Below are 15,784 nucleotides of genomic sequence, written 5' to 3'. Positions count from 1 at the left end.
GCTTTGCACACTTTTTATAAAGGGAGAATTACTTGATTGAATTAACGCAAATGCCCATAGCTTTTTAGGTCTCGCCTACGCAGTGCGCATGTGGCTCGCCTACGCAGCGCGCAAGCGCTGCTTAGGAGACCTTTAGCCGACGTGAAGCTCTTTTTCAAAGCACATACTTGTGCTTGTGGCGGCATACGCCTTGCGGGAGTGCGCAGCGGCGAGTCACAAGCACGAGTATGTGCTTTGAAAAAGAGCAGACTGCTCTCCCCAGCGCGCGCGTGCTGCACGCCTTTTTTTTTTACTTTTAGCGCGAGGCGCGTGCGCGCTCGTTCTGTGATGTTACTCACTCGCTTTTCATGACTTCTCCCATCGCGCCGCACTGACATCCTCCTTTAGGCTCGTCTTTGCTCAGAGTGCATATCAGTGTAGAATTTCTTTAAAAAGAGTCCTTAATATTGAATATATCTCTGCACAAGACGCGATGGGCTTAGATGTTTTTCCTTTCTGTTTGTCTTTGCTGGGTGCACTGACTGTCTAGGTGCCACAGTGGCAGGACATTTTATTCTATTGCTAAGACATGTAGTGCAGTTGTTCCCAGAGTTAAAGAAGCTGAAAGCTTTCTAGCGGATTGTGTTGTGGGACACTTAAAAAATAAATTGCAACACATTTTTTTATTGGTTTGCACCTACAGTGCTGTGGGGCGAAAGGTGTATACCAAACATAAGTCAACAATATTAAGTACAGAGGATACAAATAGTTAAAACAGACCACCTTGCCATCCCCAAGTTCTTCAATCCACCACCATCGTCCTGTTTACAGCCCAAGGGAAGGAGATATGCTGCCACAGAGGTCCTTCCCAACCAGGCAACACATGTCCCTGGCCCACTCATCCAGGGCCACATCCTCTCACCTAAGTGTCTATTAGGGCATCAACGGGGCAGTCAGGTCTTTCGCAATTCCTCTGTATTGGCACCTGTCGGATCTATTCTTAACATGCTTTTGTGTGTGACCTCTTTCTTTTCCATGCTCATACAAAAGTCCAGCCATTTCATCCACTCCTCCAGTGATGGGGCCATGGTGACATTTTAACCTGTCCACATTAGAGTGTAGAACATACCGCAATAAAGAGAGAAACGGCGGGGACCTTAATTATCTTGTTCTTTAACCCAGAGTGGTCACGGAGCGCGAAAATGTATATATTTTAAAAAACCCCATTTCTCCCCCACTGCTGATCCTTACAATGTCCGAGAAGCAGTGCAATCAGAACATTTCCCAACACCTTCAAGGGTCAGAGAACAAGGTGGTATCTCGCTTCTAAAGACCATTTAGTCTGCAGTGTAAGCAGGTTAAAACATTTTACTGCCTAGGACAACCCAAATAGCCAGAGTACTAGTAAACATCAACAAAAGCATAGCCAATTGGTCTTGCCTTTGGGACCTTATAAGCATTCAATTATGCAGCACAATATCCTTGGTGCAACATCATATGTTGCATGGCTAAACACTCATAATGTCCCAAAGGCGAGACCTATTGGCTATGCCAATGCTTGTTTTATTTTGATGCAAACCTGATATACTAAGCCTAGCCATCCGAAGCTTTGCATACATAATAATCACTTCTAGAAACAATCGCTAACATGGAGAATTGTTTTAATTCCTGCAAACATTCTAAATACTGCATGTGTGCTGCACTGTACAACACATACATTGTGTGGCACTTTTAAGAATTTGCCTAAGCATAGGAGTTTGTACAGGAAGAGTATGCTTCCTGTACACATCCTACGCTTGATTGCACACGCACACCTCTCTACACAATGGCGCACAGGTAGTAGTTCACCAACATAGGGGTAGTGAGCAGCAGCAGGCCATTTTTTGGTCGAGCCTGGGCAGCGCATGCGTTGCTCTTCGAGCCATGCTGTATTGGAAGTCTGAATGTATTGTGTATGCTGTCTTTGAAGGGGGATTCAATTGGAATGAGTGTGAGGAAAGAGCCTGTTAGAATGGAACCTACACTGGCCTTCTCAAAGAAAGCTACTGTGCATACAACAAAGTCACATGATCAGCAGAATTAGCAAACAGAACCCTACATTTGTGTATAAAATTCACTTTGTTTCACATGGTTCCCATCCTTTTTCTCTGCTAAACGCTGCTGGTACTTTGACTCTATTCATTGAGAAACCACTAACCAATTTCTCAGTGCATCTGTTTCCTTTATGGTGATTGTTTTCATTTACTCATCTGCAGGCGCAAAGTCTGCCTGTTGTTCTTTGCATGAGAGAGCTTTTTGCACATCCTCACAAAGGTCTGCAGCCCTAGAAAGAAGGAGGCATTGGGGAAGAACTAATAGAAGGATTGTGAATGAGCAGGGCTCACCCACTCCTACAGGGAACCTTCAATGGAATACGAAAGCTTGGATGTGAGAATGGAGAGATATATGTTTACAGATTATTGCCCATTGAAGCCTAAAGTCAGATGTCAGCAAATCAGTTTAAATGAGCCAGCCTTGCTTTTTCAAGGGAGGGAATCAATGTAACTAGCCTATTCAAGGGCAGCCCACTTTTCTGATGTGACTAGTGCAATCTTTTAAAAGCTTTGAACTGACTATTCACTTAGCAGTGTATTTGCCATAAAGGAGAGGCTGTGATACAGCGTGGATGGGGGGAACTAGAATAGGGGCATCCTCCACCTCTTCTTTTTTTTTTAAGTTTGAAGTTTATTAAGGCATAAAGAAGAAAAGACAGTACATGAAGAAACAATCAGAAGGTATAGATACAAAAAATCTCTCTCTTACATCAGAACACTATTGATCTAAGAAATAATGTGAGGTAAAAACATTGGAAGCTAAAATTGTAAAAATATGGAGGGTTGGGGAAAAAGAAAACATGAGAATCATACATCATAGAAGTAATAAAAAATAGAAAAGGAAAATAGGATGCATTAATAAAGTTACATATACTTAAGATAAAAAACATATCACGGTGGTTTTTGAACTTCAACAGTACGTGGTGAAGGATTGGGTGATGGTTTGGCAATTCTAGATAGATATTCGGTGAGGGGAAGCCATAGAAGGTCGCGTTTAATTGCTAGGGAAATAGGGGAGACAAAATTGGTGTCCAAACGGTGGTTGAAACAAACCGCATTCCACCATGCAGAGAAAGAAACATCCTTGGCCTGTTTCCAATGTGACGTAATGTGGTGGAAAGCAATGGCAATCAGGAGATCAAGTAGTTTGTGTTTATGGTGGGGACCGGAAAGATCAGGGGAAAGGGAGCCTAGGAAAATATGAAGGATGGACAAGGGGAGAGTGAGATTAAAAAGTTTTTGTATTTGAGACCAAACTAATTGCCAGAAATGAAGAATGGGAGGACATTCAAAAAGCATGTGTTTCAAATCAGCCAAAGGGCAGGGACAGGACCAACAAGTGGGGGAAGTGTCTGGAGAGAAAGAGGATAAGGTTACGGGAGTGTAGAGCGTTCGGTTATATAGGAAAAATAAGGTTTGGGTAGTATTGGCAGCTCTAGATGTACTTTGAATTTTAGACCAAAGTCTATCCCAAAACATAGGAGGCCAATTTTGAGACAAATCATCTTCCCATGCCAACTCAACCTTAGATTTAGCACGCTCAATAGATGTTTGAAGGGATTTATACAGAAAAGATGCAGATGGGGATTGATCAAGGGCATTTGAGATGGAAAGGTGAAGTGTAGGGATAGTGTTGGTGGCAGGGAGAGAGGAAATATATTGAGTAAGGGAGGGAAGTAGAGATAAGTATTGTTTGCGAGAAGAGGAGGGTAACGAAAATTGGGTTTGGAGTAAGTGAAATGGGAGCGGGGAAGAGTCAGCAACAAGTTGAGAAACCCATTTTAAACCACGGGAATGCCAGGATTTCCAATAGATTGAACGATTTCGGATTTTAATGAGTTTATTATGCCAAATGGGTTGGGTAGAAATAGAAGATGCGGAAGGGTAAGTGGATAGTAAGTATGGTTGAAGGAGAGAACGTGTGTGGGAGATGATGGGAGAACAGAGAGAGGCGACGTTAGAGGAAAAGGAGAGAACTTCATTGAATTCATAAGGTTGAAGGAAAGATGATTCAAGGGTTAGCCAAAGTGGAGGATAATACGGAAGATCCGAGGAAATCCAACGTAAAGCTTGTTTTAAGGAGAAGGCATTATGATAAGACTGAAAATTAGGAAATTTTACTCCACCCAAAGATTTTTCCTTCTTTAAAGCGGGGAGGGCTATTCTGGATTTTTTGTTTTTCCATAAAAATTTCAATAAAATAGAATCTATTGATTTGAAAAAATGATTGGGGATGCGAATGGGAATCATAGAAATAGTGTAAAGAACCAAAGGTGCTAGCATCATTTTTATGGAATCTAGGCGACCCCACCAGGAAAGAAAAAGAGGGTTCCAGCGGCTGATGGAAGAAGTGAGCTTAGTAGAAAGGGATTCAAAGTTAAATTTGAGGGTGTCAGAGAGACGAGGGGCAAACCAAACCCCTAGATATTTAATCTTAGAGGGTTGCCAGGAGAATCCAGAAGAGTCAAATAGATGTTTTAGACATAGGGGATTGAGAGGTAGTATTTCACATTTGTCCGTGTTAAGTCTGTATCCAGAGACATTGGAAAAAGCGGAGACTTGGTTTAGGAAGGAAGGAAGGGTTGTTTGAGGGTCTGAGCAGTAAAACAAAATATCATCAGCGTATACCGATAATTTTACTTGTTGTTGTTGAGAACCATATTGAAAACCGGAGATATTTTCGTCGCATCTAATTTTGGTTAAAAAGGGTTCTAAAGCCAAAATAAACAAAAGGGGAGATAGAGGGCAACCTTGACGAACTCCTCTTTGGAGGGGGAAATAATCAGAAGTGAAGCCGTTAGCAAAAATGGAGGCATGAGGACTAGAATAAAGTAGAGAGATAAGGGAAATGAATTTAGGTGGGAAACCGAACCAACGAAGAGCCTGGAACATAAAATCCCATCCAATTCTATCAAAAGCCTTCTCGGCATCGAGAGAAATGGCGGCCAGTGGGGAAGGAAGAGAAGAGGCTCTACTCAAAATGTTAAAGAAGACACGAGAATTATCTGATGACAAGCGACCTTTAACGAATCCAGATTGTTCTGGACCGATAAGTTCTGGTAATAAAGGGTCTAATCTAAGAGCTATAATTTTGGCAAAAATTTTATAATCCGTATTGACCAGGGAGATCGGACGATAGTTTTTACATAAAGTATGATCTTTGTCTGGTTTGGGTATTAAACAGATTAATGCTTCCTGGAAGGTGCCCGTAGAGGAACCAGAATCAACAAATGACTGAAATAATAGGAAAAGTTTAGGGAGGAGAAGGGAAGAAAAATGATTATAGAACTCAATGGTGAAACCGTCAGGTCCTGGGGCTTTCCCTTTACGGAGGATTGAGACGGCATGAGAGATTTCAGAGGGGGAAATATCTAAGTTCAGCGTTTGAAAATCTACATGTGAAGATTGCGGGGAAGGAAGATCTCGAAAATAAGCAAGAAGGTCATCAGGATCAGGGGTAGATTCAGGAGTGTATAGAGTCTGGTAAAAAGAGACAAATTGAGCTAATATATCTTTATCTTTGAAGAGGGAAATACCAGATGGACCCTGTAACGATTCGATCTTTGTTTTTTCTTTGCGTATTTTAAGATAAGTAGCTAGAAGCTTGCCCATTTTGTTTTGTCCTCCATAATAACGGGAATTACACTTAAGGAGAGAATTTGAAGCTGCGTTAGTGGTAAATTTATTGAACTCAATTTTGGCTGATATAAGGTCGCGAAGAGAGGATTCAGAGGAAGAGTTATAGTATGTGTATTCAAGTTTCTTTATTTTATCTAATAGTTGAGTTGATTTGGTGATTGATTGTTTTTTCTTTTGAGAAACAAAGTCAATTATAAAACCTCTAGCTGCTGCTTTGAAGGAATCCCACACCGTGACAAAGGAAGATCCAGGAAGATGATTTAGTGTAAAGAATTCAGAGGTGAAAGCTGTAAATTTAGTGGAAAATAAGGGGTCTAGGAGTAAAGAATTATTAAATCTCCAACGCCCTGAATGAGGAGAGAAGGGAATAAGGTCAATGTCAACAAAAACGGGGGCATGATCTGAAATTAAAATGGAACCGATGTCTGATTGAGTGGCTAATTGTGCTAAGGGTTTGCTAAGGAAAAGGTAATCAATTCGAGATTGGGAGTGATGGGTGGGGGAATAGAACGTGTATTCTTTAAGTTCAGGGTTACATAGTCTCCAAATGTCTACTAAAGCATAATTTCGAATAGAAGCAATAAACTGGGAGTGCATTTTGGAGGGAATAAATTTAACCTTGGAATTCCTGTCAAGAAAGGGGTCTAGAACTTGGTTGCAATCACCACCAAAAATAACATATTTCTCATTAATGGTAACTAATTTATCAGAAATAGCTGGCCAAAATAATTTATCAATACCTGTAGGAGCGTAAACATTAAAAATAACGATAGGAATTTTATCAATGAGAAGATTAGTAATAACCCAACGACCATTATCATCATTCTCATGGGATACAACTGAAACATTTAACTTTTTATGACATAAAATAACAGTGCCATTTTTCTTACCCAAAGCTGGAGAATGAAAAACATGCCCCACCCAGCAACGTTTAAGTTTGCTAGCCTCCTTGTCTGAAAGGTGGGACTCTTGGAGGAGAGCAACATCAGCTTTGAGCCGCGTCAAGTGGGTTAAGACACGTTGACGTTTAATGGGGTTATTTAACCCCTTAACATTCCAAGTAACTACTCGGAATTTGAAAGTTCAGCAGAATGATATGGAAGAAGATATATTGAAGAGTGAATAGGAAAAGGAAGAAAATAGTAATAAGAATGCAAGAAACCAGAAGTGTGAAAGAAGAAGATCAAAAGTGAATAAAGAGAGTATAGTGAAGAGATAGAAGAGATAGAAGAGAAAGAGTAGAAGAAAGGGATAGAGAAAGAGAACAGTAGAAAATAGAGAATAAAGCAAGAAGAGAATCCTCCACCTCTTCTAAGTGGTCTATATGATGGTGTTTCAGATTTGACAGAGGCATCCTTCTGCTGCCTGTAGCTTGCAAGACAGGGGCACCAGCCTCTTGCCCAGAGGGAAACTGTGGGTTGTGTGTGGCCTGTTAGCCATTGTAGCTCAAACCTGAGAGGCCTCAATGCACAGAGCACAGCTGAATGGCTGAACATGAAGGAAAGACAACTAGATCCACAAACGTGTGCAGTATAGGACTTGGAATCAGAGGGGAGCCTGCTAAACTGTGTGTGGGATTGTGACCCACCACAACCAAGCCTACAGTGTTTGTTGATCTCTTGTTATCCCACCGGCTCATAGCAGAACACCCTGAAGCCTTTTCTGGTGAAGCAGACCAGCTAACCAGTTGAATGGAATTGAGTGGAAATTTAACTTACACTAACTCCAAAGCGATATAAACAAAGAGATCTCTCCAGAAAAAGGTGAGGAATTTGGAGTTGAAACAAAAAACTAGACTGTACCAGAGTTTTTATCATTAGCTGAATATTTTCTAATGTTTCATGCTTTCTTCTGTCCAATATGAACGTCAGCTTGTTGATCTCCTGGCCCCAACACTCTTCTTTCAATTATCAATTGTGCAATTTTCCAAAATCTAGGTCTCTGTATAGGTGTGAACTTCTAATGGCCTATTCAGAATATTTCAGTCATCAGACCTCTTCTGCGAATGAACCATCCAGCGGCATGTGTGAAAGGCGGTAATATGCAAATTCATACTACTTACATTTGCTCGCGTTTTATGCTTCTATGTAATATTAGCCATTTTACAATATATGTGAACAAGTGCAGCTGTGTAAGGATTCTGGAATGTGAAATGTCAATGTGGAATGAAAAAATATCAGTAGAAAAATCATTTGGGAAAAATGCGACTAGGAGCAGTCTCTTCAATAATAAATGATAAAGTTGATTGCTTTGTTACCAATCGTATGTTGAATTGGAGCCATTCTACTCTCTTTGATCCACCTGCTAATACATTTGCTAAATATTACTTTCATGCACAATGTTTAATGTTATAGAACAGCTGTTCTTAACCCGTGGTCCGGGGACCCTTGGTGGTCCACAATCCCTACTCAGGGGTTCAGCGACTGCTTTATTAAATAATATTAACAGATTAATAAAGTGTATATAAATACAGAAATAAAATTGAGAATTTTAAAACGTTCTGTAAACGTGAATGACTTTGTAATTGGATGCTTAAAATAAAGGGCCGGATTTGCGTTTTCTGGTACATCCCTGCAAATCAGCAGGGATGTGCCAGGAAAGAAGCGTGACACAAGTTTACCCGTGCACCACCACAGATGTGCCGCATTTATAATGCAAAACAAACAAGATGATGGACGGAATGTTGCACAATGTCAAAACATTCACCCACAGTCACAGATCTGGGTTTAATCCATCATTATTTTGCTCACCAAGCCACCCCAGTTCTGACATGGCCATATGCAAATCAGTCTTGACCCTGTGCCTCATGGGAACAGTCCAGCCCGAACTGCCAAGCCATGTCTTCCCTGGACCGGAATCAAGCATCCTAGGACCGGTTTCTGGCTATCAGCCTTCATCAGCCAGGATAGCTTGACTCCAGTGGCGTAGTGAGCTCGGGACCCACGTCTGGGCATACCCTTCCCACATAGGGTGAACACACAAGATGATGGACAGAATGTTGCACAATGTCAAAACATTCACCCCCAGTCACAGATCTGGGTTTAATCCATCGTTATTTTGCTCACCAAGCCAACCCAGTTCAGACATGGCCATATGCAAGTCAGTCTTTACCCTGTGCCTTATTGGGAACAGTCCAGACCGAACTGCCAAGCCATGTCTTCCCTGGACCGGAATCAAGCACCCTAGGACCGGTTTCTGACTATCAACTTTCATCAGCCAGGATAGCTTGACTCCAGTGGTGTAGTGAGCACGGGACCCACGTCTGGGCATACCCTTCCCACATAGGGTGAACAGCAAAACACGCAAGATGATGGACGGAATGTTGCATGATTCCATGCCACTGGAATCAATCAATCAAGCTATCCTGGCTGATGAGCAAGTGCATTGAAGAGAATATAGTATGGACGATGATGGGTCTCAATTGAATTGGCAGAGGAGATGCCACGATCACCTGCCTGCAGTACCTCTAGTCGCCACTAGAGGCCACTGTTCTGCCAAAGAGCTACCTGGTGCTTTTATGCACACAAATGCACTTTTAAGTGCTACTGCTTGAGCTTTGCCTGCTGGGGACACCTGCCTTCTGGACCTGCCTTCCTGCCCTCTGAGGACCACTGCCTGCTGAGGACCACTACCTGCTGGGGACTCCAGCCTGCTGAAGCCACCCGCCGCCTGGAGCTGCCTGCCTGCTGAGGCCTGCCTTCTGGGGCTGCCTGACCTGCTGGAGCTGCATGACCTGCTGGTCTGCTTTTGACTGCTGGAGCTGCCTGCCTTCTGTGGACTACCTTCCTGGCTGCTGTGGACTGCCTGATGAGCTGCCTGCCTGCTGGGGATCCCTTGCCAGCCTGAAGGAGACCCTGCCAGCCCCCGCTGGGACACCCACCCTGCTGGAGCCGAGGGTCTGCCTGTGTCTTCCACCCACCTGAAGGGGACCCTGTCTACTGGTCTGGGGATCACTTACCTGCTTCCAGCTCCCTGAGGAATCCCTCTTCTTCACCTGGGCACAGCAGAGCAGCAGGATGAGTCGACCTCTGAATCCATGGTTGCACAACACCGTAAAGCTGCAGAGAAAGGTGGAGTCAGATGGCACCACACCGCACCTAAGCAGGAAGATATTCACTGAGCTGCTGGTAACCAAGATGGGGTTCACAGCAGCAGAAATCTGGTGCATCATGTCAATGCACCCAAAGGCACCTACCCGCTTACGTTCATGTCCGAACAAATCTGCAGGAGGTATTGGCAGATGTGCTGGTCACGACGGGAGGAGAAACCTTCCTCTGACTTCCACCTGGAATGCCAGCTCGTGCTGGAGGTCAAGAGAACGACCGTGCACGTCTACAATCCACATGTCAATGTCCAAGACCTGACAACCTTCCTACGCCGCCACTGCACAGTGACTAAAGAACCCTCCCGCAACCTGGACAGTGATGGCATCTGGGATGGTAAATGGACAGCAATGGGGAAGCTAAAGGAGGACCCGTCGGTCCAGATGGAATCCACCACCCCCCTTCCATTTTTTCTCTGGGGGGCGACTCAAGATACCTTTACTGCCCTGGGCAGCCCAAACTATGCAACAGGTGCAGCAAACCAGGCCACACTGGCAAGGACTGCACAGCGCAAATATGCAGGCACTGCAAACAAGAAGGCCACACAGCAAAGACCTGCAAAGAAAAAAAAACATGCAACCTCTGTGAGGGTGTAGGCCACCTCTTTAAGGACTGCCCGAAAAGAGCCAAATCCTACGCCCAAACTGCCAAACATCTGTGGAGAGGCCAACCAGAGGAGGCGAAAGAGACCTGCCATCCAGTCCCAGCCCCACGGCAGGACAGGGGGACTGGGAAAGGGAAGGGCCACGACCAGGACAAGCCCAAGCAGGACACCACGAAGGTCCCAGAGCCAAAGACACCCAACGATACCCCACCTACCATCCCTGAGCCTGGTGAGCACAGTGAGCCAATGGAGACTCCCACCCCAACTGCCACCGAGGACCAGGAGGGAGGTGACTGGACAACACTGGAGCGCAGGAAAAGTAGATACTCAACGGACTCTGAAGGAACAAGCAAGAGACCCATGAGCACCCACAACTCCTACTCCACGCTCGAGGATTCAGAAGAAGAAAAGCAGCCGGAACAAGACACCCCAAATGAGCAACTCAAGCAAGTGACGGAAGTGCTGAGGGAGATGAGGGCGCTGGCAAACTCCATGGAAGCGTCCCCACCCCCATCACCAGCAAGAGTAGAAGAGGTGGAGACCACCATCGTGGACCAAGAGCAAGACCTGCCCATCACCCCAGAGGAGGTAGACCCCAAGCTCAGCCAAGAGGGTGGAGCGGCCATCGTGCAACAGCAAGCAACAGCTGCAGACCAGGAAGGCCCAGCACCAGAGACCCAAAAGGAGGCTGATCCAGCCCTGTAAGTAGCTTTGTCGAATGTATTTTTAACCAATTGCCTTAACTTCACAATTAGTCTTTCAGTATTAAGTTTACTCTTAAAAATGAATTAATGATGGCTATTTCATTATTTTCCGTAAATGTCAGAAGTATTAGAGACAGGCGCAGGTGTGCTAGTACTTTGAGTTTTCTTGCCAGCCAGGAGTGTGATGTGTACATGATTCAGGAATGCTCCATCCCCTTTGCAACATCATACACACACCTAGAACAGCAGTGGACCCTATGGCCTTCCTTTTGGTCTGGGGGGAACAGCAGTAGGTCTGTAAGAGTGGCTACCTTTGTCAGAGGAAGGCGTTTCACAATGGACTCAGTCAACGAGCTGAAGGGCGGCAGGGCTCTTGTCGTCGACGGTTCTTGGGCAGGAGAGCCAGTTAAACTCATCAACGTGTACGCCCCTTCTGAAGTAGGCGAGCGACGGGAGCTGTTTCAGCGCCTCAGGCCACAGTTGGTCACCTCAAGAACAATTTTGATGGGTGGGGACTTTAACTGTATTCTAGAAGCAGGTGGTAGATGTGGGGCTAGGGCTGGGGAAGGATGGATGGATGAAGCTGAGAAACTACTGGTAGAGATGGTGGGTGAGGCCTCCCTGACAGACGTCATTGGGACCATGGGGGCGGACGCCAGGAACTTCACCTGGAGTCGCCCTAAGGGTTCCTTGCGCTTCAGGATAGACTTCATCTTCACCTCTCAATCAGTGAAGCTCAAGCAACATTCAATGGTGACAGTTCGTTTCTCTGACCACAGAGCTATCCACTTCCAAGGGGAACTGAAGGGCAAGTTCCTGACAGGTTCAGGCACTTGGAAACTGAATAGCTCTCTGCTGGAGAAAGAGGGAGTGAAGGAGGTGTTGAGGGAGACATACACCCAGTGGCAGGCCATGAAAGACACATTCCAGTCCAAAGGGGAATGGTGGGAATGGGTCAAAGGCAGGCTCCAGGATTTCTTCAAGAATGTGGGCAGGCAGGTTGCAAGGGGGAGAAATAGGGAGTTCAGTAGACTACAGCAAGAGCTGCAAGAACTGCACGAACTCCAACTCTGGGGATGGGACGTCATGAACCCCCTGGAAGAAGTCAAGAAAGAACTGACCGAGCACTTTCACGACAAATCCAGGAGGATTATTATCCGTTCCAAGGTGGAGAAGGGGGAGAAATGCAACTCCTTCTTCTTTAAGAAAATCCACTCTGCGCACACCCCTCTGGTTCAACTGCGCAATAAGGAGGGAATGCTCTGTGACAAAAGAGAGGACATTAGGAAGGTAGTGACAGATTTATATGGGGACCTCTACTCAGAGAAGAGGTCAGAGGGAGACCAAACAGAAAAGTTTCTCTCTGTTATCCCAAGAACTGTTTCCCCAACAGTGAGAGAAGCCCTAAATGCCTCCCGGACTTTGGACGAGCTGCACCTTGCAATTAAATCCTTCAAGCCAGGAAAGACACCAGGTAGTGACGGTCTCCCAGTCGAGTTCTATGCCTCACTGTGGGACCTAGTGGGATCGGATCTCCTGCAGGTGTTTGAAGAGATGGAGAGGGAGAGAATCATGCCCCACACTCTGAGGGAAGGAATGATTGCTCTCTTGTATAAACATAAGGGGGAGATATGTGACCTAAAGAACTGGCACCCCATCTCTCTCCTGAATATAGACTACAAGATCGTTGCAAAGACACTAGTAAACAGACTGAAGGGCGCCATGGGAGAGTTAGTTCACCCAGACCAAACCTGCGGGGTCCCGGGGCGCAGGGTCGCAGATAGCCTGGCACTGATAAGGGACACGATCCAGTACATCACGGACCACAAGATCCTGGCTCCCCTGGTCTGTCTAGATCAGGAGAAGGCATTCGATTGCATGTCCCATGAGTTCATGGAGAGGGTACTGCACGGTTTTGGGCTGGGGGAGCGCTTCTGCGGTTACGTTAAAGTAATGTATACATCTTCAGTTCAGTCATTGTAAATGGTTGTAAAACAGACCCCTTTCCTATCAGGTCTGAGGTGAGACACGGCTGCCCTCTCTCGCCACCTCTGTTTGTTTTGGTTATAGAGCTTCTCGCCGAGTACATCAGGAAGAACCCAAACATAAGAGGGATCCAGATACCCGGTGACGCAAAGAAGGATGTCAAGTGTTCACTGTACATGGACGATGTCACCCTTTTCTGCGCGGATGGGGAATCAGTCAAATCCCTGCTGGAGGCGTGCACAGACTTTGGCAAGGCATCAGGGGGGAAAATCAACGTGGACAAGTCACAGGCCAAACTCTTCGGGCGATGGGACCTCTACAACGAGCCTCTCCCCTTCCCCATCGAGGCAGGACTGATGAAGATGTTCGGCGTTTGGTTGGAAACTGGGCCTCTGGAGCCTGAGAAACCTGAGCATTGAAGGGAAGGCTCTGGGAACGATGCCCTGCACGTGCTGCAGTATGTGACACAGGCCTGGCCACTCCTGGCCAACATAGCACGGGCCCTCAACAGCATGGTGTTCCATTTCGTCTGGACCTCGAAGATGGACAGGGTGAAACAGTCGGTCATGCAAAAGGAACACCGCAAAGGGGGAAAGGCGGTCCCCGACATCCCAACGATCCTCAGGGCTTTCTTTGTGTGTGGCTGCGTCCGAATAACCCTGTTAAATGTGAACAAGGACCACTCTGCCTACAAAGTTTTCTGCTTTTTCCTCCTCCCGGTGTGGAGACGGCTGGGATGGGATAAGTGGGAAAATGCAGTGACTTTCAACTGGGACCTCCCATAGTACTACAGGGAGGTGGAAAAGTTTATGGGAGAATTTGGGCTGAACTGCGTCACTCCTTGCCTTTGGAAGCCCAAGACAATCCGCAAACTGATCAGGACCAGGGACACCACCGAACCAGTGAGCGACCTGCCACCAGTAACGGCAACGCATGTGTGGGGGCATGTATCCTCCCCAAGTCTGACCAACAGACACAAGGACATAGCATGGATGACTGTGAAGGGGGCCTGCCAGTGAGTTCCTTCATCCACAGCAGAGGCCTGAGCCCACACAGGAACTGCCCAAGGGGATGCACCGCAAAGGAATCTGCACACCATCTCTTCTGGGCATGCCCCTTTGCCCAGAGACTAAGGGCTGCCTTGCAACAAGAACTGGTAGCCCTCATCCCCTACGAGAACATTACTGAACAGTCCATGCTCTAAGGGGTGTTTCCAGGGACAAACACAGAGGAAGCTATCCAGGGGTGCTGGAGGCTCCTCTGCTGTATTAAGGACATTCTCCTGTTCGCCAGGACCCGCCTGGTGACCAATGGAGAGGTGGTGAACAGAGAAGGGTGCCTTAGGATGGTGCTCAGCCTGCTCAGAGACTATGCAGCCATGGACAAGAAGGAGAGTGAGGAAGAGGAAGAACTGTAACAAAACCCTCCTTCCCCACTGCACTCTTTAAAGTGGCGGCCCCATTAAAACTGCAAACGATACCTGCAAACATTTCTGAACCCCAAACTGATGACTTGTAAATGTTTAAATGCATTGATTGAAAAGTTGAAGTGAACTGCCTTCACTAAGGGGGAGGTACTACTTCCTTAAAAACTATGTATCGCAACTTTTAAGCACTTAATAAAAGTTTTTGTCCCCCCCCCCCAAAAAAAGAAACCGGTCCTAGGATGCTTGATTCCGGTCCAGGGAAGACATGGCTTGGCAGTTCGGGCTGGACTGTTCCCATGAGGCACAGGGTCAAGACTGATTTGCATATGGCCATGTCTGAACTCGGGTGGTGTGGTGAGAAGAATAACAATGGATTAAACCCAGATCTGCGACTGGGGTGAATTTTTTGCCATTGTGCAACATTCCATCCATCAATTGTTGTTTTTGCATTTGTCACCCCAAGTGGGACAGGCATGCTCAGATGTGAGTCCCGTGCTCTCCATGCCACTGGAATCAAGCTATCCTGGCTGATGACGACTGATAGCCAGAAACCGGTCCTAGGATGCTTGATTCTAGTCCAGGGAAGACATGGCTTGGCAGTTTGGGCTGGACTGTTCCCATGAGGCACAGGGTCAAGACTGATTTGCATATGGCCATGTCTGAACTGGGGGGGTGTGGTGAGACAAATAACAATAGATTAAACCCAGATCTGTGACTGGGGTGAATGTTTTGCCATTGTGCAACATTCCGTCCATCAATTGTTGTTTTTGCATTTGTCACCCTGAGTGGGACGGGTATGCTCAGACGTGAGTCCGTGCTCTCCATGCCACTGGAATAAAGCTATCCTGGCTGATGACGACTGATAGCCAGAAACCGGTCCTAGGATGCTTGATTCCGGTCCAGGGAAGACATGGCTTGGCAGGTCGGGCTGGACGGTTCCCATGAGGCACAGGGTCAAGACTGATTTGCATATGGCCATGTCTGAACTGGGGTGGTGTGGTGAGCAAAATAACGACGGGAGGTGGTCGAAGTCAGCAGATATGGTACCTAAAAAGATATTGTGAACAGCAAATGGAACATCATAAGAAAAAATCAATAGACATTTCGACCATATAGCTTTCCAAAAGTCATGTACCTTGGGACAATATTAAAGTAAGTATATCAGTGAACCTTCAGTGGAGAGACATGACCAACAAAAGGGAGAAACAGAGTAGTCAATTTTGTGTAAAAAGAGGGGAGTATTAATAACT

The 15,784-nt window shown here is 46.0% G+C and overlaps 1 pseudogene; it reads left to right on the top strand.

Annotated features, from left to right (window-relative positions):
* Nucleotides 1-9,727: 9,727 nt before the first annotated feature.
* Nucleotides 9,728-11,123, top strand: LOC144820126 (uncharacterized; annotated as a pseudogene).
* Nucleotides 11,124-15,784: the final 4,661 nt, after the last annotated feature.

This window comes from Lissotriton helveticus, chromosome 2_1 (genome assembly GCF_964261635.1).
Source record: "Lissotriton helveticus chromosome 2_1, aLisHel1.1, whole genome shotgun sequence".
Taxonomy (NCBI): domain Eukaryota; kingdom Metazoa; phylum Chordata; class Amphibia; order Caudata; family Salamandridae; genus Lissotriton; species Lissotriton helveticus.
Note: the sequence above shows the minus strand (reverse complement) of the source record. Positions and strands in the feature narration are given on the sequence as shown.